General features: G+C 38.9%; 22 pseudogenes; all 22 read left to right on the forward strand.

The window, feature by feature from the left end:
- Positions 1–975: 975 nt before the first annotated feature.
- Positions 976–1094, forward strand: LOC127959927 (uncharacterized; annotated as a pseudogene).
- A 368-nt stretch (positions 1095–1462) lies between these two features.
- On the forward strand, positions 1463–1581 carry LOC127964537 (uncharacterized; annotated as a pseudogene).
- Positions 1582–2975: 1394 nt separating this feature from the next.
- Positions 2976–3094, forward strand: LOC127959930 (uncharacterized; annotated as a pseudogene).
- Positions 3095–3462: 368 nt separating this feature from the next.
- On the forward strand, positions 3463–3581 carry LOC127964542 (uncharacterized; annotated as a pseudogene).
- Positions 3582–4987: 1406 nt separating this feature from the next.
- Positions 4988–5106, forward strand: LOC127958369 (uncharacterized; annotated as a pseudogene).
- A 370-nt stretch (positions 5107–5476) lies between these two features.
- On the forward strand, positions 5477–5595 carry LOC127962222 (uncharacterized; annotated as a pseudogene).
- Positions 5596–6987: 1392 nt separating this feature from the next.
- LOC127959932 (uncharacterized) lies at positions 6988–7106 on the forward strand (annotated as a pseudogene).
- Positions 7107–7474: 368 nt separating this feature from the next.
- On the forward strand, positions 7475–7593 carry LOC127958373 (uncharacterized; annotated as a pseudogene).
- Positions 7594–7963: 370 nt separating this feature from the next.
- On the forward strand, positions 7964–8082 carry LOC127962225 (uncharacterized; annotated as a pseudogene).
- A 1392-nt stretch (positions 8083–9474) lies between these two features.
- On the forward strand, positions 9475–9593 carry LOC127959935 (uncharacterized; annotated as a pseudogene).
- An 847-nt stretch (positions 9594–10440) lies between these two features.
- LOC127962451 (uncharacterized) lies at positions 10441–10559 on the forward strand (annotated as a pseudogene).
- Positions 10560–10929: 370 nt separating this feature from the next.
- LOC127958290 (uncharacterized) lies at positions 10930–11048 on the forward strand (annotated as a pseudogene).
- Positions 11049–12302: 1254 nt separating this feature from the next.
- Positions 12303–12421, forward strand: LOC127959940 (uncharacterized; annotated as a pseudogene).
- Positions 12422–13269: 848 nt separating this feature from the next.
- LOC127962455 (uncharacterized) lies at positions 13270–13388 on the forward strand (annotated as a pseudogene).
- A 356-nt stretch (positions 13389–13744) lies between these two features.
- LOC127959943 (uncharacterized) lies at positions 13745–13863 on the forward strand (annotated as a pseudogene).
- Positions 13864–14233: 370 nt separating this feature from the next.
- On the forward strand, positions 14234–14352 carry LOC127963102 (uncharacterized; annotated as a pseudogene).
- Positions 14353–15754: 1402 nt separating this feature from the next.
- On the forward strand, positions 15755–15873 carry LOC127964549 (uncharacterized; annotated as a pseudogene).
- Positions 15874–17275: 1402 nt separating this feature from the next.
- Positions 17276–17394, forward strand: LOC127964559 (uncharacterized; annotated as a pseudogene).
- A 1400-nt stretch (positions 17395–18794) lies between these two features.
- Positions 18795–18913, forward strand: LOC127962229 (uncharacterized; annotated as a pseudogene).
- A 1392-nt stretch (positions 18914–20305) lies between these two features.
- On the forward strand, positions 20306–20424 carry LOC127959946 (uncharacterized; annotated as a pseudogene).
- Positions 20425–21271: 847 nt separating this feature from the next.
- LOC127962462 (uncharacterized) lies at positions 21272–21390 on the forward strand (annotated as a pseudogene).
- Positions 21391–21760: 370 nt separating this feature from the next.
- LOC127962230 (uncharacterized) lies at positions 21761–21879 on the forward strand (annotated as a pseudogene).
- The last annotated feature ends 621 nt before the right edge of the window (positions 21880–22500 follow it).

Raw genomic sequence — 22500 nt, forward strand, 5'->3', positions numbered from 1 at the left:
GTCCTGTATAATGTACCGGCGATTAGATTGGCTGATCTTTAAATAGCTCTCTCTTTGCAGCAGTCTTCGCTTATGGCCATTCCACCCTGGCTATGCCAGATCATGTCTGAGCTCGGAAACTAAGCAGGTTTCGGCCTGGTTAGTAATTGGATGGCAGACCCCCTGGTAATACCAGTTGCTTTAAGATTTTTGGAAATTTTTCACAAATTATATAATAATCTTGCAAGAAAAAAAGAAAGGAGTCAATGCCCCATATCTGAATCTTAGCAGGTATGGGCCTGGTTAGTAATTGGATGGGAGACACCCTGGTAATACCAGTTGCTTTAAGATTTTTGGAAATTTTTCACCAATTATATAATAATCTTGAAAAAAAAAAAAAAAGTCAATGCCCGATCTCTGAATAATAGCAGGTTTTGCCTGGTTAGTACTTGGATGGAAGACGGCCGGGAAATACCAGTTGCTGTAATATTTTTGGCAATTTTTACTAATTACATAATAATCTTGCAACAAAAAAAAAAAAAAAAAAAGAGTAAATGCCCAATCTTTGAATCTTAGGAGGTATGGACCTGTTTAGTGCTTGGATGGGAGACCGCCTCGGAATACCAGTTGCTGTAATATTTTTGGAAATTTGTACTAATTATATAATTATCTCGAAACAAAAAGAGTCAATGCCCAATCTTTGAATCTTAGCAGCTATGGACCTGTTTAGTGTTTGGATGGGAGACCGCCTCGGAAAACCAGGTGCTCTAATATTATTGGAAATTTATTACTAATTATATAATAATCTTTAAAAAAAAAAAAAAAAAAAAAAAAAGAGTCAATGCCCGATCTCTTAATCTTAGCAGGTATTGGCCTGGTTAGTGCTTGGATGGGAGACCGCCTGGGAATACCAGGTGCTTTAAGCTTTAGGGTTTTCTTTCCTACTTATATTAGATTGGCTGATCTTTAAATAGCTCTCTCTTTGCAGCAGTCTTCGCTTATGGCCATACCACCCTGTCTATGCCAGATCATGTCTGAGCTCGGAAGCTAAGCAGGTTTGGGCCTGGTTAGTAATTGGATGGGAGACCCCCTGGTAATACCAGTTGCTTTAAGATTTTTGTAAATTTTTCACAAATTATATAATAATCTTGAAAAAAAAAAGAGTCAATGCCCATTCTTTGAATCTTAGCAGTCATGGACCTGTTTAGTGTCTGGATGGGAGACCGCCTCGGAATACCAGGTGCTCTAATATTATTGGAAATTTATTACTAATTATATAATAATCTTAAAAAAAAAAAAAAAAAAAAAGAGTCAATGCCCGATCTCTTAATCTTAGCAGGTATTGGCCTGGTTAGTGCTTGGATGGGAGACCGCCTGGGAATACCAGGTGCTTTAAGCTTTAGGGTTTTCTTTCCTACTTATATAATGTACCGGCGATTAGATTGACTGATCTTTAAATAGCTCTCTCTTTGCAGCAGTCTTCGCTTATGGCCATACCACCCTGGCTATGCCAGATCATGTCTGAGCTCGGAAGCTAAGCAGGTTTGGGCCTGGTTAGTAATTGGATGGGAGACCCCCTGGTAATACCAGTTGCTTTAAGATTTTTGTAAATTTTTCACAAATTATATAATAATCTTGAAAAAAAAAAGAGTGAATGCCCATTCTTTGAATCTTAGCAGTCATTGACCTGTGTAGTGTTTGGATGGGAGACCCCCTGGTAATACCAGGTGCTCTAATATTATTGGAAATTTATTACTAATTATATAATAATCTTAAAAAAAAAGAGCCAATGCCCGATCTCTTAATCTTAGCAGGTATTGGCCTGGTTAGTGCTTGGATGGGAGACCGCCTCGGAATACCAGGTGCTGTAAGCTTTTGGATTTTCATTCCTACTTATATAATGTATGGGCGATTTGATTGGCTGATCTTTAAATAGTCTTCTCTTTGCAGTATCCTTCGCTTGCGACCGTAACAACCTGGCTATGCCTGATCTCGTCTGCTCTCGGAAGCTAAGCAGGTTTGGTCCTGTATAATGTACCGGCGATTAGATTGGCTGATCTTTAAATAGCTCTCTCTTTGCAGCAGTCTTCGCTTATGGCCATTCCACCCTGGCTATGCCAGATCATGTCTGAGCTCGGAAACTAAGCAGGTTTCGGCCTGGTTAGTAATTGGATGGCAGACCCCCTGGTAATACCAGTTGCTTTAAGATTTTGGGAAATTTTTCACAAATTATATAATAATCTTGCAAGAAAAAAAGAAAGGAGTCAATGCCCCATATCTGAATCTTAGCATGTATGGGCCTGGTTAGTAATTGGATGGGAGACACCCTGGTAATACCAGTTGCTTTAAGATTTTTGGAAATTTTTCACAAATTATATAATAATCTTGAAAAAAAAAAAAAAAAGTCAATGCCCGATCTCTGAATAATAGCAGGTTTTGCCTGGTTAGTACTTGGATGGAAGACGGCCGGGAAATACCAGTTGCTGTAATATTTTTGGCAATTTTTACTAATTACATAATAATCTTGCAACAACAAAAAAAAAAAAAAGAGTAAATGCCCAATCTTTGAATCTTAGGAGGTATGGACCTGTTTAGTGCTTGGATGGGAGACCGCCTCGGAATACCAGTTGCTGTAATATTTTTGGAAATTTGTACTAATTATATAATTATCTTGAAACAAAAAGAGTCAATGCCCAATCTTTGAATCTTAGCAGCTATGGACCTGTTTAGTGTTTGGATGGGAGACCGCCTCGGAAAACCAGGTGCTCTAATATTATTGGAAATTTATTACTAATTATATAATAATCTTTAAAAAAAAAAAAAAAAAAAAAAAAAGAGTCAATGCCCGATCTCTTAATCTTAGCAGGTATTGGCCTGGTTAGTGCTTGGATGGGAGACCGCCTGGGAATACCAGGTGCTTTAAGCTTTAGGGTTTTCTTTCCTACTTATATTAGATTGGCTGATCTTTAAATAGCTCTCTCTTTGCAGCAGTCTTCGCTTATGGCCATACCACCCTGTCTATGCCAGATCATGTCTGAGCTCGGAAGCTAAGCAGGTTTGGGCCTGGTTAGTAATTGGATGGGAGACCCCCTGGTAATACCAGTTGCTTTAAGATTTTTGTAAATTTTTCACAAATTATATAATAATCTTGAAAAAAAAAAGAGTCAATGCCCATTCTTTGAATCTTAGCAGTCATGGACCTGTTTAGTGTCTGGATGGGAGACCGCCTCGGAATACCAGGTGCTCTAATATTATTGGAAATTTATTACTAATTATATAATAATCTTAAAAAAAAAAAAAAAAAAAAAGAGTCAATGCCCGATCTCTTAATCTTAGCAGGTATTGGCCTGGTTAGTGCTTGGATGGGAGACCGCCTGGGAATACCAGGTGCTTTAAGCTTTAGGGTTTTCTTTCCTACTTATATAATGTACCGGCGATTAGATTGACTGATCTTTAAATAGCTCTCTCTTTGCAGCAGTCTTCGCTTATGGCCATACCACCCTGGCTATGCCAGATCATGTCTGAGCTCGGAAGCTAAGCAGGTTTGGGCCTGGTTAGTAATTGGATGGGAGACCCCCTGGTAATACCAGTTGCTTTAAGATTTTTGTAAATTTTTCACAAATTATATAATAATCTTGAAAAAAAAAAGAGTGAATGCCCATTCTTTGAATCTTAGCAGTCATTGACCTGTGTAGTGTTTGGATGGGAGACCCCCTGGTAATACCAGGTGCTCTAATATTATTGGAAATTTATTACTAATTATATAATAATCTTAAAAAAAAAGAGCCAATGCCCGATCTCTTAATCTTAGCAGGTATTGGCCTGGTTAGTGCTTGGATGGGAGACCGCCTCGGAATACCAGGTGCTGTAAGCTTTTGGATTTTCATTCCTACTTATATAATGTATGGGCGATTTGATTGGCTGATCTTTAAATAGTCTTCTCTTTGCAGTATCCTTCGCTTGCGACCGTAACAACCTGGCTATGCCTGATCTCGTCTGCTCTCGGAAGCTAAGCAGGTTTGGTCCTGTATAATGTACCGGCGATTAGATTGGCTGATCTTTAAATAGCTCTCTCTTTGCAGCAGTCTTCGCTTATGGCCATTCCACCCTGGCTATGCCAGATCATGTCTGAGCTCGGAAACTAAGCAGGTTTCGGCCTGGTTAGTAATTGGATGGCAGACCCCCTGGTAATACCAGTTGCTTTAAGATTTTGGGAAATTTTTCACAAATTATATAATAATCTTGCAAGAAAAAAAGAAAGGAGTCAATGCCCCATATCTGAATCTTAGCATGTATGGGCCTGGTTAGTAATTGGATGGGAGACACCCTGGTAATACCAGTTGCTTTAAGATTTTTGGAAATTTTTCACAAATTATATAATAATCTTGAAAAAAAAAAAAAAAAGTCAATGCCCGATCTCTGAATAATAGCAGGTTTTGCCTGGTTAGTACTTGGATGGAAGACGGCCGGGAAATACCAGTTGCTGTAATATTTTTGGCAATTTTTACTAATTACATAATAATCTTGCAACAACAAAAAAAAAAAAAAGAGTAAATGCCCAATCTTTGAATCTTAGGAGGTATGGACCTGTTTAGTGCTTGGATGGGAGACCGCCTCGGAATACCAGTTGCTGTAATATTTTTGGAAATTTGTACTAATTATATAATTATCTTGAAACAAAAAGAGTCAATGCCCAATCTTTGAATCTTAGCAGCTATGGACCTGTTTAGTGTTTGGATGGGAGACCGCCTCGGAAAACCAGGTGCTCTAATATTATTGGAAATTCATTACTAATTATATAATAATCTTTAAAAAAAAAAAAAAAAAAAAAAAGAGTCAATGCCCGATCTCTTAATCTTAGCAGGTATTGGCCTGGTTAGTGCTTGGATGGGAGACCGCCTGGGAATACCAGGTGCTTTAAGCTTTAGGGTTTTCTTTCCTACTTATATAATGTACCGGCGATTAGATTGGCTGATCTTTAAATAGCTCTCTCTTTGCAGCAGTGTTCGCTTATGGCCATACCACCCTGGCTATGCCAGATCATGTCTGAGCTCGGAAGCTAAGCAGGTTTGGGCCTGGTTAGTAATTGGATGGGAGACCCCCTGGTAATACCAGTTGCTCTAAGATTTTTGTAAATTTTTCACAAATTATATAATAATCTTGAAAAAAAAAAGAGTCAATGCCCATTCTTTGAATCTTAGCAGTCATGGACCTGTTTAGTGTCTGGATGGGAGACCGCCTCGGAATACCAGGTGCTCTAATATTATTGGAAATGTATTACTAATTATATAATAATCTTAAAAAAAAAAAAAAAAAAAAAAAAAGTCAATGCCCGATCTCTTAATCTTAGCAGGTATTGGCCTGGTTAGTGCTTGGATGGGAGACCGCCTGGGAATACCAGGTGCTTTAAGCTTTAGGGTTTTCTTTCCTACTTATATAATGTACCGGCGATTAGATTGACTGATCTTTAAATAGCTCTCTCTTTGCAGCAGTCTTCGCTTATGGCTATACCACCCTGGCTATGCCAGATCATGTCTGAGCTCGGAAGCTAAGCAGGTTTGGGCCTGGTTAGTAGTTGGATGGGAGACCCCCTGGTAATACCAGTTGCTTTAAGATTTTTGTAAATTTTTCACAAATTATATAATAATCTTGAAAAAAAAAAGAGTGAATGCCCAATCTTTGAATCTTAGCAGTCATTGACCTGTGTAGTGTTTGGATGGGAGACCCCCTGGTAATACCAGGTGCTCTAATATTATTGGAAATTTATTACTAATTATATAATAATCTTAAAAAAAAAGAGCCAATGCCGATCTCTTAATCTTAGCAGGTATTGGCCTGGTTAGTGCTTGGATGGGAGACCGCCTCGGAATACCATGTGCTGTAAGCTTTTGGATTTTCATTCCTACTTATATAATGTATGGGCGATTTGATTGGCTGATCTTTAAATAGTCTTCTCTTTGCAGTATCCTTCGCTTGCGACCGTAACAACCTGGCTATGCCTGATCTCGTCTGCTCTCGGAAGCTAAGCAGGTTTGGTCCTGTATAATGTACCGGCGATTAGATTGGCTGATCTTTAAATAGCTCTCTCTTTGCAGCAGTCTTCGCTTATGGCCATTCCACCCTGGCTATGCCAGATCATGTCTGAGCTCGGAAACTAAGCAGGTTTCGGCCTGGTTAGTAATTGGATGGCAGACCCCCTGGTAATACCAGTTGCTTTAAGATTTTTGGAAATTTTTCACAAATTATATAATAATCTTGCAAGAAAAAAAGAAAGGAGTCAATGCCCCATATCTGAATCTTAGCAGGTATGGGCCTGGTTAGTAATTGGATGGGAGACACCCTGGTAATACCAGTTGCTTTAAGATTTTTGGAAATTTTTCACCAATTATATAATAATCTTGAAAAAAAAAAAAAAAAGTCAATGCCCGATCTCTGAATAATAGCAGGTTTTGCCTGGTTAGTACTTGGATGGAAGACGGCCGGGAAATACCAGTTGCTGTAATATTTTTGGCAATTTTTACTAATTACATAATAATCTTGCAACAAAAAAAAAAAAAAAAAGAGTAAATGCCCAATCTTTGAATCTTAGGAGGTATGGACCTGTTTAGTGCTTGGATGGGAGACCGCCTCGGAATACCAGTTGCTGTAATATTTTTGGAAATTTGTACTAATTATATAATTATCTTGAAACAAAAAGAGTCAATGCCCAATCTTTGAATCTTAGCAGCTATGGACCTGTTTAGTGTTTGGATGGGAGACCGCCTCGGAAAACCAGGTGCTCTAATATTATTGGAAATTTATTACTAATTATATAATAATCTTTAAAAAAAAAAAAAAAAAAAAAAAAGAGTCAATGCCCGATCTCTTAATCTTAGCAGGTATTGGCCTGGTTAGTGCTTGGATGGGAGACCGCCTGGGAATACCAGGTGCTTTAAGCTTTAGGGTTTTCTTTCCTACTTATATTAGATTGGCTGATCTTTAAATAGCTCTCTCTTTGCAGCAGTCTTCGCTTATGGCCATACCACCCTGTCTATGCCAGATCATGTCTGAGCTCGGAAGCTAAGCAGGTTTGGGCCTGGTTAGTAATTGGATGGGAGACCCCCTGGTAATACCAGTTGCTTTAAGATTTTTGTAAATTTTTCACAAATTATATAATAATCTTGAAAAAAAAAAGAGTCAATGCCCATTCTTTGAATCTTAGCAGTCATGGACCTGTTTAGTGTCTGGATGGGAGACCGCCTCGGAATACCAGGTGCTCTAATATTATTGGAAATTTATTACTAATTATATAATAATCTTAAAAAAAAAAAAAAAAAAAAAGAGTCAATGCCCGATCTCTTAATCTTAGCAGGTATTGGCCTGGTTAGTGCTTGGATGGGAGACCGCCTGGGAATACCAGGTGCTTTAAGCTTTAGGGTTTTCTTTCCTACTTATATAATGTACCGGCGATTAGATTGGCTGATCTTTAAATAGCTCTCTCTTTGCAGCAGTGTTCGCTTATGGCCATACCACCCTGGCTATGCCAGATCATGTCTGAGCTCGGAAGCTAAGCAGGTTTGGGCCTGGTTAGTAATTGGATGGGAGACCCCCTGGTAATACCAGTTGCTCTAAGATTTTTGTAAATTTTTCACAAATTATATAATAATCTTGAAAAAAAAAAGAGTCAATGCCCATTCTTTGAATCTTAGCAGTCATGGACCTGTTTAGTGTCTGGATGGGAGACCGCCTCGGAATACCAGGTGCTCTAATATTATTGGAAATGTATTACTAATTATATAATAATCTTAAAAAAAAAAAAAAAAAAAAAAAAAGTCAATGCCCGATCTCTTAATCTTAGCAGGTATTGGCCTGGTTAGTGCTTGGATGGGAGACCGCCTGGGAATACCAGGTGCTTTAAGCTTTAGGGTTTTCTTTCCTACTTATATAATGTACCGGCGATTAGATTGACTGATCTTTAAATAGCTCTCTCTTTGCAGCAGTCTTCGCTTATGGCTATACCACCCTGGCTATGCCAGATCATGTCTGAGCTCGGAAGCTAAGCAGGTTTGGGCCTGGTTAGTAGTTGGATGGGAGACCCCCTGGTAATACCAGTTGCTTTAAGATTTTTGTAAATTTTTCACAAATTATATAATAATCTTGAAAAAAAAAAGAGTGAATGCCCAATCTTTGAATCTTAGCAGTCATTGACCTGTGTAGTGTTTGGATGGGAGACCCCCTGGTAATACCAGGTGCTCTAATATTATTGGAAATTTATTACTAATTATATAATAATCTTAAAAAAAAAGAGCCAATGCCGATCTCTTAATCTTAGCAGGTATTGGCCTGGTTAGTGCTTGGATGGGAGACCGCCTCGGAATACCATGTGCTGTAAGCTTTTGGATTTTCATTCCTACTTATATAATGTATGGGCGATTTGATTGGCTGATCTTTAAATAGTCTTCTCTTTGCAGTATCCTTCGCTTGCGACCGTAACAACCTGGCTATGCCTGATCTCGTCTGCTCTCGGAAGCTAAGCAGGTTTGGTCCTGTATAATGTACCGGCGATTAGATTGGCTGATCTTTAAATAGCTCTCTCTTTGCAGCAGTCTTCGCTTATGGCCATTCCACCCTGGCTATGCCAGATCATGTCTGAGCTCGGAAACTAAGCAGGTTTCGGCCTGGTTAGTAATTGGATGGCAGACCCCCTGGTAATACCAGTTGCTTTAAGATTTTTGGAAATTTTTCACAAATTATATAATAATCTTGCAAGAAAAAAAGAAAGGAGTCAATGCCCCATATCTGAATCTTAGCAGGTATGGGCCTGGTTAGTAATTGGATGGGAGACACCCTGGTAATACCAGTTGCTTTAAGATTTTTGGAAATTTTTCACCAATTATATAATAATCTTGAAAAAAAAAAAAAAAAGTCAATGCCCGATCTCTGAATAATAGCAGGTTTTGCCTGGTTAGTACTTGGATGGAAGACGGCCGGGAAATACCAGTTGCTGTAATATTTTTGGCAATTTTTACTAATTACATAATAATCTTGCAACAAAAAAAAAAAAAAAAAGAGTAAATGCCCAATCTTTGAATCTTAGGAGGTATGGACCTGTTTAGTGCTTGGATGGGAGACCGCCTCGGAATACCAGTTGCTGTAATATTTTTGGAAATTTGTACTAATTATATAATTATCTTGAAACAAAAAGAGTCAATGCCCAATCTTTGAATCTTAGCAGCTATGGACCTGTTTAGTGTTTGGATGGGAGACCGCCTCGGAAAACCAGGTGCTCTAATATTATTGGAAATTTATTACTAATTATATAATAATCTTTAAAAAAAAAAAAAAAAAAAAAAAAGAGTCAATGCCCGATCTCTTAATCTTAGCAGGTATTGGCCTGGTTAGTGCTTGGATGGGAGACCGCCTGGGAATACCAGGTGCTTTAAGCTTTAGGGTTTTCTTTCCTACTTATATTAGATTGGCTGATCTTTAAATAGCTCTCTCTTTGCAGCAGTCTTCGCTTATGGCCATACCACCCTGTCTATGCCAGATCATGTCTGAGCTCGGAAGCTAAGCAGGTTTGGGCCTGGTTAGTAATTGGATGGGAGACCCCCTGGTAATACCAGTTGCTTTAAGATTTTTGTAAATTTTTCACAAATTATATAATAATCTTGAAAAAAAAAAGAGTCAATGCCCATTCTTTGAATCTTAGCAGTCATGGACCTGTTTAGTGTCTGGATGGGAGACCGCCTCGGAATACCAGGTGCTCTAATATTATTGGAAATTTATTACTAATTATATAATAATCTTAAAAAAAAAAAAAAAAAAAAAAGAGTCAATGCCCGATCTCTTAATCTTAGCAGGTATTGGCCTGGTTAGTGCTTGGATGGGAGACCGCCTGGGAATACCAGGTGCTTTAAGCTTTAGGGTTTTCTTTCCTACTTATATAATGTACCGGCGATTAGATTGACTGATCTTTAAATAGCTCTCTCTTTGCAGCAGTCTTCGCTTATGGCCATACCACCCTGGCTATGCCAGATCATGTCTGAATGCCCATTCTTTGAATCTTAGCAGTCATTGACCTGTGTAGTGTTTGGATGGGAGACCCCCTGGTAATACCAGGTGCTCTAATATTATTGGAAATTTATTACTAATTATATAATAATCTTAAAAAAAAAGAGCCAATGCCCGATCTCTTAATCTTAGCAGGTATTGGCCTGGTTAGTGCTTGGATGGGAGACCGCCTCGGAATACCAGGTGCTGTAAGCTTTTGGATTTTCATTCCTACTTATATAATGTATGGGCGATTTGATTGGCTGATCTTTAAATAGTCTTCTCTTTGCAGTATCCTTCGCTTGCGACCGTAACAACCTGGCTATGCCTGATCTCGTCTGCTCTCGGAAGCTAAGCAGGTTTGGTCCTGTATAATGTACCGGCGATTAGATTGGCTGATCTTTAAATAGCTCTCTCTTTGCAGCAGTCTTCGCTTATGGCCATTCCACCCTGGCTATGCCAGATCATGTCTGAGCTCGGAAGCTAAGCAGGTTTGGGCCTGGTTAGTAATTGGATGGGAGACCCCCTGGTAATACCAGTTGCTCTAAGATTTTTGTAAATTTTTCACAAATTATATAATAATCTTGAAAAAAAAAAGAGTCAATGCCCATTCTTTGAATCTTAGCAGTCATGGACCTGTTTAGTGTCTGGATGGGAGACCGCCTCGGAATACCAGGTGCTCTAATATTATTGGAAATGTATTACTAATTATATAATAATCTTAAAAAAAAAAAAAAAAAAAAAAAGAGTCAATGCCCGATCTCTTAATCTTAGCAGGTATTGGCCTGGTTAGTGCTTGGATGGGAGACCGCCTGGGAATACCAGGTGCTTTAAGCTTTAGGGTTTTCTTTCCTACTTATATAATGTACCGGCGATTAGATTGACTGATCTTTAAATAGCTCTCTCTTTGCAGCAGTCTTCGCTTATGGCTATACCACCCTGGCTATGCCAGATCATGTCTGAGCTCGGAAGCTAAGCAGGTTTGGGCCTGGTTAGTAGTTGGATGGGAGACCCCCTGGTAATACCAGGTGCTCTAATATTATTGGAAATTTATTACTAATTATATAATAATCTTAAAAAAAAAGAGCCAATGCCGATCTCTTAATCTTAGCAGGTATTGGCCTGGTTAGTGCTTGGATGGGAGACCGCCTCGGAATACCATGTGCTGTAAGCTTTTGGATTTTCATTCCTACTTATATAATGTATGGGCGATTTGATTGGCTGATCTTTAAATAGTCTTCTCTTTGCAGTATCCTTCGCTTGCGACCGTAACAACCTGGCTATGCCTGATCTCGTCTGCTCTCGGAAGCTAAGCAGGTTTGGTCCTGTATAATGTACCGGCGATTAGATTGGCTGATCTTTAAATAGCTCTCTCTTTGCAGCAGTCTTCGCTTATGGCCATTCCACCCTGGCTATGCCAGATCATGTCTGAGCTCGGAAACTAAGCAGGTTTCGGCCTGGTTAGTAATTGGATGGCAGACCCCCTGGTAATACCAGTTGCTTTAAGATTTTTGGAAATTTTTCACAAATTATATAATAATCTTGCAAGAAAAAAAGAAAGGAGTCAATGCCCCATATCTGAATCTTAGCAGGTATGGGCCTGGTTAGTAATTGGATGGGAGACACCCTGGTAATACCAGTTGCTTTAAGATTTTTGGAAATTTTTCACCAATTATATAATAATCTTGAAAAAAAAAAAAAAAAGTCAATGCCCGATCTCTGAATAATAGCAGGTTTTGCCTGGTTAGTACTTGGATGGAAGACGGCCGGGAAATACCAGTTGCTGTAATATTTTTGGCAATTTTTACTAATTACATAATAATCTTGCAACAAAAAAAAAAAAAAAAAGAGTAAATGCCCAATCTTTGAATCTTAGGAGGTATGGACCTGTTTAGTGCTTGGATGGGAGACCGCCTCGGAATACCAGTTGCTGTAATATTTTTGGAAATTTGTACTAATTATATAATTATCTTGAAACAAAAAGAGTCAATGCCCAATCTTTGAATCTTAGCAGCTATGGACCTGTTTAGTGTTTGGATGGGAGACCGCCTCGGAAAACCAGGTGCTCTAATATTATTGGAAATTTATTACTAATTATATAATAATCTTTAAAAAAAAAAAAAAAAAAAAAAAGAGTCAATGCCCGATCTCTTAATCTTAGCAGGTATTGGCCTGGTTAGTGCTTGGATGGGAGACCGCCTGGGAATACCAGGTGCTTTAAGCTTTAGGGTTTTCTTTCCTACTTATATTAGATTGGCTGATCTTTAAATAGCTCTCTCTTTGCAGCAGTCTTCGCTTATGGCCATACCACCCTGTCTATGCCAGATCATGTCTGAGCTCGGAAGCTAAGCAGGTTTGGGCCTGGTTAGTAATTGGATGGGAGACCCCCTGGTAATACCAGTTGCTTTAAGATTTTTGTAAATTTTTCACAAATTATATAATAATCTTGAAAAAAAAAAGAGTCAATGCCCATTCTTTGAATCTTAGCAGTCATGGACCTGTTTAGTGTCTGGATGGGAGACCGCCTCGGAATACCAGGTGCTCTAATATTATTGGAAATTTATTACTAATTATATAATAATCTTAAAAAAAAAAAAAAAAAAAAAAAGAGTCAATGCCCGATCTCTTAATCTTAGCAGGAATTGGCCTGGTTAGTGCTTGGATGGGAGACCGCCTGGGAATACCAGGTGCTTTAAGCTTTAGGGTTTTCTTTCCTACTTATATAATGTACCGGCGATTAGATTGACTGATCTTTAAATAGCTCTCTCTTTGCAGCAGTCTTCGCTTATGGCCATACCACCCTGGCTATGCCAGATCATGTCTGAATGCCCATTCTTTGAATCTTAGCAGTCATTGACCTGTGTAGTGTTTGGATGGGAGACCCCCTGGTAATACCAGGTGCTCTAATATTATTGGAAATTTATTACTAATTATATAATAATCTTAAAAAAAAAGAGCCAATGCCCGATCTCTTAATCTTAGCAGGTATTGGCCTGGTTAGTGCTTGGATGGGAGACCGCCTCGGAATACCAGGTGCTGTAAGCTTTTGGATTTTCATTCCTACTTATATAATGTATGGGCGATTTGATTGGCTGATCTTTAAATAGTCTTCTCTTTGCAGTATCCTTCGCTTGCGACCGTAACAACCTGGCTATGCCTGATCTCGTCTGCTCTCGGAAGCTAAGCAGGTTTGGTCCTGTATAATGTACCGGCGATTAGATTGGCTGATCTTTAAATAGCTCTCTCTTTGCAGCAGTCTTCGCTTATGGCCATTCCACCCTGGCTATGCCAGATCATGTCTGAGCTCGGAAGCTAAGCAGGTTTGGGCCTGGTTAGTAATTGGATGGGAGACCCCCTGGTAATACCAGTTGCTCTAAGATTTTTGTAAATTTTTCACAAATTATATAATAATCTTGAAAAAAAAAAGAGTCAATGCCCATTCTTTGAATCTTAGCAGTCATGGACCTGTTTAGTGTCTGGATGGGAGACCGCCTCGGAATACCAGGTGCTCTAATATTATTGGAAATGTATTACTAATTATATAATAATCTTAAAAAAAAAAAAAAAAAAAAAAAGAGTCAATGCCCGATCTCTTAATCTTAGCAGGTATTGGCCTGGTTAGTGCTTGGATGGGAGACCGCCTGGGAATACCAGGTGCTTTAAGCTTTAGGGTTTTCTTTCCTACTTATATTAGATTGGCTGATCTTTAAATAGCTCTCTCTTTGCAGCAGTCTTCGCTTATGGCCATACCACCCTGTCTATGCCAGATCATGTCTGAGCTCGGAAGCTAAGCAGGTTTGGGCCTGGTTAGTAATTGGATGGGAGACCCCCTGGTAATACCAGTTGCTTTAAGATTTTTGTAAATTTTTCACAAATTATATAATAATCTTGAAAAAAAAAAGAGTCAATGCCCATTCTTTGAATCTTAGCAGTCATGGACCTGTTTAGTGTCTGGATGGGAGACCGCCTCGGAATACCAGGTGCTCTAATATTATTGGAAATTTATTACTAATTATATAATAATCTTAAAAAAAAAAAAAAAAAAAAAAAGAGTCAATGCCCGATCTCTTAATCTTAGCAGGTATTGGCCTGGTTAGTGCTTGGATGGGAGACCGCCTGGGAATACCAGGTGCTTTAAGCTTTAGGGTTTTCTTTCCTACTTATATAATGTACCGGCGATTAGATTGACTGATCTTTAAATAGCTCTCTCTTTGCAGCAGTCTTCGCTTATGCCCATACCACCCTGGCTATGCCAGATCATGTCTGAGCTCGGAAGCTAAGCAGGTTTGGGCCTGGTTAGTAATTGGATGGGAGACCCCCTGGTAATACCAGTTGCTTTAAGATTTTTGTAAATTTTTCACAAATTATATAATAATCTTGAAAAAAAAAAGAGTGAATGCCCATTCTTTGAATCTTAGCAGTCATTGACCTGTGTAGTGTTTGGATGGGAGACCCCCTGGTAATACCAGGTGCTCTAATATTATTGGAAATTTATTACTAATTATATAATAATCTTAAAAAAAAAGAGCCAATGCCCGATCTCTTAATCTTAGCAGGTATTGGCCTGGTTAGTGCTTGGATGGGAGACCGCCTCGGAATACCAGGTGCTGTAAGCTTTTGGATTTTCATTCCTACTTATATAATGTATGGGCGATTTGATTGGCTGATCTTTAAATAGTCTTCTCTTTGCAGTATCCTTCGCTTGCGACCGTAACAACCTGGCTATGCCTGATCTCGTCTGCTCTCGGAAGCTAAGCAGGTTTGGTCCTGTATAATGTACCGGCGATTAGATTGGCTGATCTTTAAATAGCTCTCTCTTTGCAGCAGTCTTCGCTTATGGCCATTCCACCCTGGCTATGCCAGATCATGTCTGAGCTCGGAAACTAAGCAGGTTTCGGCCTGGTTAGTAATTGGATGGCAGACCCCCTGGTAATACCAGTTGCTTTAAGATTTTGGGAAATTTTTCACAAATTATATAATAATCTTGCAAGAAAAAAAGAAAGGAGTCAATGCCCCATATCTGAATCTTAGCATGTATGGGCCTGGTTAGTAATTGGATGGGAGACACCCTGGTAATACCAGTTGCTTTAAGATTTTTGGAAATTTTTCACAAATTATATAATAATCTTGAAAAAAAAAAAAAAAGTCAATGCCCGATCTCTGAATAATAGCAGGTTTTGCCTGGTTAGTACTTGGATGGAAGACGGCCGGGAAATACCAGTTGCTGTAATATTTTTGGCAATTTTTACTAATTACATAATAATCTTGCAACAAAAAAAAAAAAAAAAGAGTAAATGCCCAATCTTTGAATCTTAGGAGGTATGGACCTGTTTAGTGCTTGGATGGGAGACCGCCTCGGAATACCAGTTGCTGTAATATTTTTGGAAATTTGTACTAATTATATAATTATCTTGAAACAAAAAGAGTCAATGCCCAATCTTTGAATCTTAGCAGCTATGGACCTGTTTAGTGTTTGGATGGGAGACCGCCTCGGAAAACCAGGTGCTCTAATATTATTGGAAATTTATTACTAATTATATAATAATCTTAAAAAAAAAAAAAAAAAAAAAAGAGTCAATGCCTGATCTCTTAATCTTAGCAGGTATTGGCCTGGTTAGTGCTTGGATGGGAGACCGCCTGGGAATACCAGGTGCTTTAAGCTTTAGGGTTTTCTTTCCTACTTATATAATGTACCGGCGATTAGATTGACTGATCTTTAAATAGCTCTCTCTTTGCAGCAGTCTTCGCTTATGGCCATACCACCCTGGCTATGCCAGATCATGTCTGAGCTCGGAAGCTAAGCAGGTTTGGGCCTGGTTAGTAATTGGATGGGAGACCCCCTGGTAATACCAGTTGCTTTAAGATTTTTGTAAATTTTTCACAAATTATATAATAATCTTGAAAAAAAAAAGAGTGAATGCCCATTCTTTGAATCTTAGCAGTCATTGACCTGTGTAGTGTTTGGATGGGAGACCCCCTGGTAATACCAGGTGCTCTAATATTATTGGAAATTTATTACTAATTATATAATAATCTTAAAAAAAAAGAGCCAATGCCCGATCTCTTAATCTTAGCAGGTATTGGCCTGGTTAGTGCTTGGATGGGAGACCGCCTCGGAATACCAGGTGCTGTAAGCTTTTGGATTTTCATTCCTACTTATATAATGTATGGGCGATTTGATTGGCTGATCTTTAAATAGTCTTCTCTTTGCAGTATCCTTCGCTTGCGACCGTAACAACCTGGCTATGCCTGATCTCGTCTGCTCTCGGAAGCTAAGCAGGTTTGGTCCTGTATAATGTACCGGCGATTAGATTGGCTGATCTTTAAATAGCTCTCTCTTTGCAGCAGTCTTCGCTTATGGCCATTCCACCCTGGCTATGCCAGATCATGTCTGAGCTCGGAAACTAAGCAGGTTTCGGCCTGGTTAGTAATTGGATGGCAGACCCCCTGGTAATACCAGTTGCTTTAAGATTTTGGGAAATTTTTCACAAATTATATAATAATCTTGCAAGAAAAAAAGAAAGGAGTCAATGCCCCATATCTGAATCTTAGCATGTATGGGCCTGGTTAGTAATTGGATGGGAGACACCCTGGTAATACCAGTTGCTTTAAGATTTTTGGAAATTTTTCACAAATTATATAATAATCTTGAAAAAAAAAAAAAAAGTCAATGCCCGATCTCTGAATAATAGCAGGTTTTGCCTGGTTAGTACTTGGATGGAAGACGGCCGGGAAATACCAGTTGCTGTAATATTTTTGGCAATTTTTACTAATTACATAATAATCTTGCAACAAAAAAAAAAAAAAAAGAGTAAATGCCCAATCTTTGAATCTTAGGAGGTATGGACCTGTTTAGTGCTTGGATGGGAGACCGCCTCGGAATACCAGTTGCTGTAATATTTTTGGAAATTTGTACTAATTATATAATTATCTTGAAACAAAAAGAGTCAATGCCCAATCTTTGAATCTTAGCAGCTATGGACCTGTTTAGTGTTTGGATGGGAGACCGCCTCGGAAAACCAGGTGCTCTAATATTATTGGAAATTTATTACTAATTATATAATAATCTTAAAAAAAAAAAAAAAAAAAAAAGAGTCAATGCCTGATCTCTTAATCTTAGCAGGTATTGGCCTGGTTAGTGCTTGGATGGGAGACCGCCTGGGAATACCAGGTGCTTTAAGCTTTAGGGTTTTCTTTCCTACTTATATAATGTACCGGCGATTAGATTGACTGATCTTTAAATAGCTCTCTCTTTGCAGCAGTCTTCGCTTATGGCCATACCACCCTGGCTATGCCAGATCATGTCTGAGCTCGGAAGCTAAGCAGGTTTGGGCCTGGTTAGTAATTGGATGGGAGACCCCCTGGTAATACCAGTTGCTTTAAGATTTTTGTAAATTTTTCACAAATTATATAATAATCTTGAAAAAAAAAAGAGTGAATGCCCATTCTTTGAATCTTAGCAGTCATTGACCTGTGTAGTGTTTGGATGGGAGACCCCCTGGTAATACCAGGTGCTCTAATATTATTGGAAATTTATTACTAATTATATAATAATCTTAAAAAAAAAGAGCCAATGCCCGATCTCTTAATCTTAGCAGGTATTGGCCTGGTTAGTGCTTGGATGGGAGACCGCCTCGGAATACCAGGTGCTGTAAGCTTTTGGATTTTCATTCCTACTTATATAATGTATGGGCGATTTGATTGGCTGATCTTTAAATAGTCTTCTCTTTGCAGTATCCTTCGCTTGCGACCGTAACAACCTGGCTATGCCTGATCTCGTCTGCTCTCGGAAGCTAAGCAGGTTTGGTCCTGTATAATGTACCGGCGATTAGATTGGCTGATCTTTAAATAGCTCTCTCTTTGCAGCAGTCTTCGCTTATGGCCATTCCACCCTGGCTATGCCAGATCATGTCTGAGCTCGGAAACTAAGCAGGTTTCGGCCTGGTTAGTAATTGGATGGCAGACCCCCTGGTAATACCAGTTGCTTTAAGATTTTGGGAAATTTTTCACAAATTATATAATAATCTTGCAAGAAAAAAAGAAAGGAGTCAATGCCCCATATCTGAATCTTAGCAGGTATGGGCCTGGTTAGTAATTGGATGGGAGACACCCTGGTAATACCAGTTGCTTTAAGATTTTTGGAAATTTTTCACAAATTATATAATAATCTTGAAAAAAAAAAAAAAGTCAATGCCCGATCTCTGAATAATAGCAGGTTTTGCCTGGTTAGTACTTGGATGGAAGACGGCCGGGAAATACCAGTTGCTGTAATATTTTTGGCAATTTTTACTAATTACATAATAATCTTGCAACAAAAAAAAAAAAAGAGTAAATGCCCAATCTTTGAATCTTAGGAGGTATGGACCTGTTTAGTGCTTGGATGGGAGACCGCCTCGGAATACCAGTTGCTGTAATATTTTTGGAAATTTGTACTAATTATATAATTATCTCGAAACAAAAAGAGTCAATGCCCAATCTTTGAATCTTAGCAGCTATGGACCTGTTTAGTGTTTGGATGGGAGACCGCCTCGGAAAACCAGGTGCTCTAATATTATTGGAAATTCATTACTAATTATATAATAATCTTTTAAAAAAAAAAAAAAAAAAAAAAGAGTCAATGCCCGATCTCTTAATCTTAGCAGGTATTGGCCTGGTTAGTGCTTGGATGGGAGACCGCCTGGGAATACCAGGTGCTTTAAGCTTTAGGGTTTTCTTTCCTACTTATATAATGTACCGGCGATTAGATTGACTGATCTTTAAATAGCTCTCTCTTTGCAGCAGTCTTCGCTTATGGCTATACCACCCTGGCTATGCCAGATCATGTCTGAGCTCGGAAGCTAAGCAGGTTTGGGCCTGGTTAGTAGTTGGATGGGAGACCCCCTGGTAATACCAGTTGCTTTAAGATTTTTGTAAATTTTTCACAAATTATATAATAATCTTGAAAAAAAAAAGAGTGAATGCCCAATCTTTGAATCTTAGCAGTCATTGACCTGTGTAGTGTTTGGATGGGAGACCCCCTGGTAATACCAGGTGCTCTAATATTATTGGAAATTTATTACTAATTATATAATAATCTTAAAAAAAAAGAGCCAATGCCGATCTCTTAATCTTAGCAGGTATTGGCCTGGTTAGTGCTTGGATGGGAGACCGCCTCGGAATACCATGTGCTGTAAGCTTTTGGATTTTCATTCCTACTTATATAATGTATGGGCGATTTGATTGGCTGATCTTTAAATAGTCTTCTCTTTGCAGTATCCTTCGCTTGCGACCGTAACAACCTGGCTATGCCTGATCTCGTCTGCTCTCGGAAGCTAAGCAGGTTTGGTCCTGTATAATGTACCGGCGATTAGATTGGCTGATCTTTAAATAGCTCTCTCTTTGCAGCAGTCTTCGCTTATGGCCATTCCACCCTGGCTATGCCAGATCATGTCTGAGCTCGGAAACTAAGCAGGTTTCGGCCTGGTTAGTAATTGGATGGCAGACCCCCTGGTAATACCAGTTGCTTTAAGATTTTTGGAAATTTTTCACAAATTATATAATAATCTTGCAAGAAAAAAAGAAAGGAGTCAATGCCCCATATCTGAATCTTAGCAGGTATGGGCCTGGTTAGTAATTGGATGGGAGACACCCTGGTAATACCAGTTGCTTTAAGATTTTTGGAAATTTTTCACCAATTATATAATAATCTTGAAAAAAAAAAAAAAAAGTCAATGCCCGATCTCTGAATAATAGCAGGTTTTGCCTGGTTAGTACTTGGATGGAAGACGGCCGGGAAATACCAGTTGCTGTAATATTTTTGGCAATTTTTACTAATTACATAATAATCTTGCAACAAAAAAAAAAAAAAAAAGAGTAAATGCCCAATCTTTGAATCTTAGGAGGTATGGACCTGTTTAGTGCTTGGATGGGAGACCGCCTCGGAATACCAGTTGCTGTAATATTTTTGGAAATTTGTACTAATTATATAATTATCTTGAAACAAAAAGAGTCAATGCCCAATCTTTGAATCTTAGCAGCTATGGACCTGTTTAGTGTTTGGATGGGAGACCACCTCGGAAAACCAGGTGCTCTAATATTATTGGAAATTTATTACTAATTATATAATAATCTTTAAAAAAAAAAAAAAAAAAAAAAAAGAGTCAATGCCCGATCTCTTAATCTTAGCAGGTATTGGCCTGGTTAGTGCTTGGATGGGAGACCGCCTGGGAATACCAGGTGCTTTAAGCTTTAGGGTTTTCTTTCCTACTTATATTAGATTGGCTGATCTTTAAATAGCTCTCTCTTTGCAGCAGTCTTCGCTTATGGCCATACCACCCTGTCTATGCCAGATCATGTCTGAGCTCGGAAGCTAAGCAGGTTTGGGCCTGGTTAGTAATTGGATGGGAGACCCCCTGGTAATACCAGTTGCTTTAAGATTTTTGTAAATTTTTCACAAATTATATAATAATCTTGAAAAAAAAAAGAGTCAATGCCCATTCTTTGAATCTTAGCAGTCATGGACCTGTTTAGTGTCTGGATGGGAGACCGCCTCGGAATACCAGGTGCTCTAATATTATTGGAAATTTATTACTAATTATATAATAATCTTAAAAAAAAAAAAAAAAAAAAAAGAGTCAATGCCCGATCTCTTAATCTTAGCAGGTATTGGCCTGGTTAGTGCTTGGATGGGAGACCGCCTGGGAATATCAGGTGCTTTAAGCTTTAGGGTTTTCTTTCCTACTTATATAATGTACCGGCGATTAGATTGACTGATCTTTAAATAGCTCTCTCTTTGCAGCAGTCTTCGCTTATGGCCATACCACCCTGGCTATGCCAGATCATGTCTGAATGCCCATTCTTTGAATCTTAGCAGTCATTGACCTGTGTAGTGTTTGGATGGGAGACCCCCTGGTAATACCAGGTGCTCTAATATTATTGGAAATTTATTACTAATTATATAATAATCTTAAAAAAAAAGAGCCAATGCCCGATCTCTTAATCTTAGCAGGTATTGGCCTGGTTAGTGCTTGGATGGGAGACCGCCTCGGAATACCAGGTGCTGTAAGCTTTTGGATTTTCATTCCTACTTATATAATGTATGGGCGATTTGATTGGCTGATCTTTAAATAGTCTTCTCTTTGCAGTATCCTTCGCTTGCGACCGTAACAACCTGGCTATGCCTGATCTCGTCTGCTCTCGGAAGCTAAGCAGGTTTGGTCCTGTATAATGTACCGGCGATTAGATTGGCTGATCTTTAAATAGCTCTCTCTTTGCAGCAGTCTTCGCTTATGGCCATTCCACCCTGGCTATGCCAGATCATGTCTGAGCTCGGAAGCTAAGCAGGTTTGGGCCTGGTTAGTAATTGGATGGGAGACCCCCTGGTAATACCAGTTGCTCTAAGATTTTTGTAAATTTTTCACAAATTATATAATAATCTTGAAAAAAAAAAGAGTCAATGCCCATTCTTTGAATCTTAGCAGTCATGGACCTGTTTAGTGTCTGGATGGGAGACCGCCTCGGAATACCAGGTGCTCTAATATTATTGGAAATGTATTACTAATTATATAATAATCTTAAAAAAAAAAAAAAAAAAAAAAAGAGTCAATGCCCGATCTCTTAATCTTAGCAGGTATTGGCCTGGTTAGTGCTTGGATGGGAGACCGCCTGGGAATACCAGGTGCTTTAAGCTTTAGGGTTTTCTTTCCTACTTATATAATGTACCGGCGATTAGATTGACTGATCTTTAAATAGCTCTCTCTTTGCAGCAGTCTTCGCTTATGGCTATACCACCCTGGCTATGCCAGATCATGTCTGAGCTCGGAAGCTAAGCAGGTTTGGGCCTGGTTAGTAGTTGGATGGGAGACCCCCTGGTAATACCAGTTGCTTTAAGATTTTTGTAAATTTTTCACAAATTATATAATAATCTTGAAAAAAAAAAGAGTGAATGCCCAATCTTTGAATCTTAGCAGTCATTGACCTGTGTAGTGTTTGGATGGGAGACCCCCTGGTAATACCAGGTGCTCTAATATTATTGGAAATTTATTACTAATTATATAATAATCTTAAAAAAAAAGAGCCAATGCCGATCTCTTAATCTTAGCAGGTATTGGCCTGGTTAGTGCTTGGATGGGAGACCGCCTCGGAATACCATGTGCTGTAAGCTTTTGGATTTTCATTCCTACTTATATAATGTATGGGCGATTTGATTGGCTGATCTTTAAATAGTCTTCTCTTTGCAGTATCCTTCGCTTGCGACCGTAACAACCTGGCTATGCCTGATCTCGTCTGCTCTCGGAAGCTAAGCAGGTTTGGTCCTGTATAATGTACCGGCGATTAGATTGGCTGATCTTTAAATAGCTCTCTCTTTGCAGCAGTCTTCGCTTATGGCCATTCCACCCTGGCTATGCCAGATCATGTCTGAGCTCGGAAACTAAGCAGGTTTCGGCCTGGTTAGTAATTGGATGGCAGACCCCCTGGTAATACCAGTTGCTTTAAGATTTTTGGAAATTTTTC

This window comes from Carassius gibelio, chromosome A3 (assembly GCF_023724105.1).
Source record: "Carassius gibelio isolate Cgi1373 ecotype wild population from Czech Republic chromosome A3, carGib1.2-hapl.c, whole genome shotgun sequence".
NCBI classification, from domain to species: domain Eukaryota; kingdom Metazoa; phylum Chordata; class Actinopteri; order Cypriniformes; family Cyprinidae; genus Carassius; species Carassius gibelio.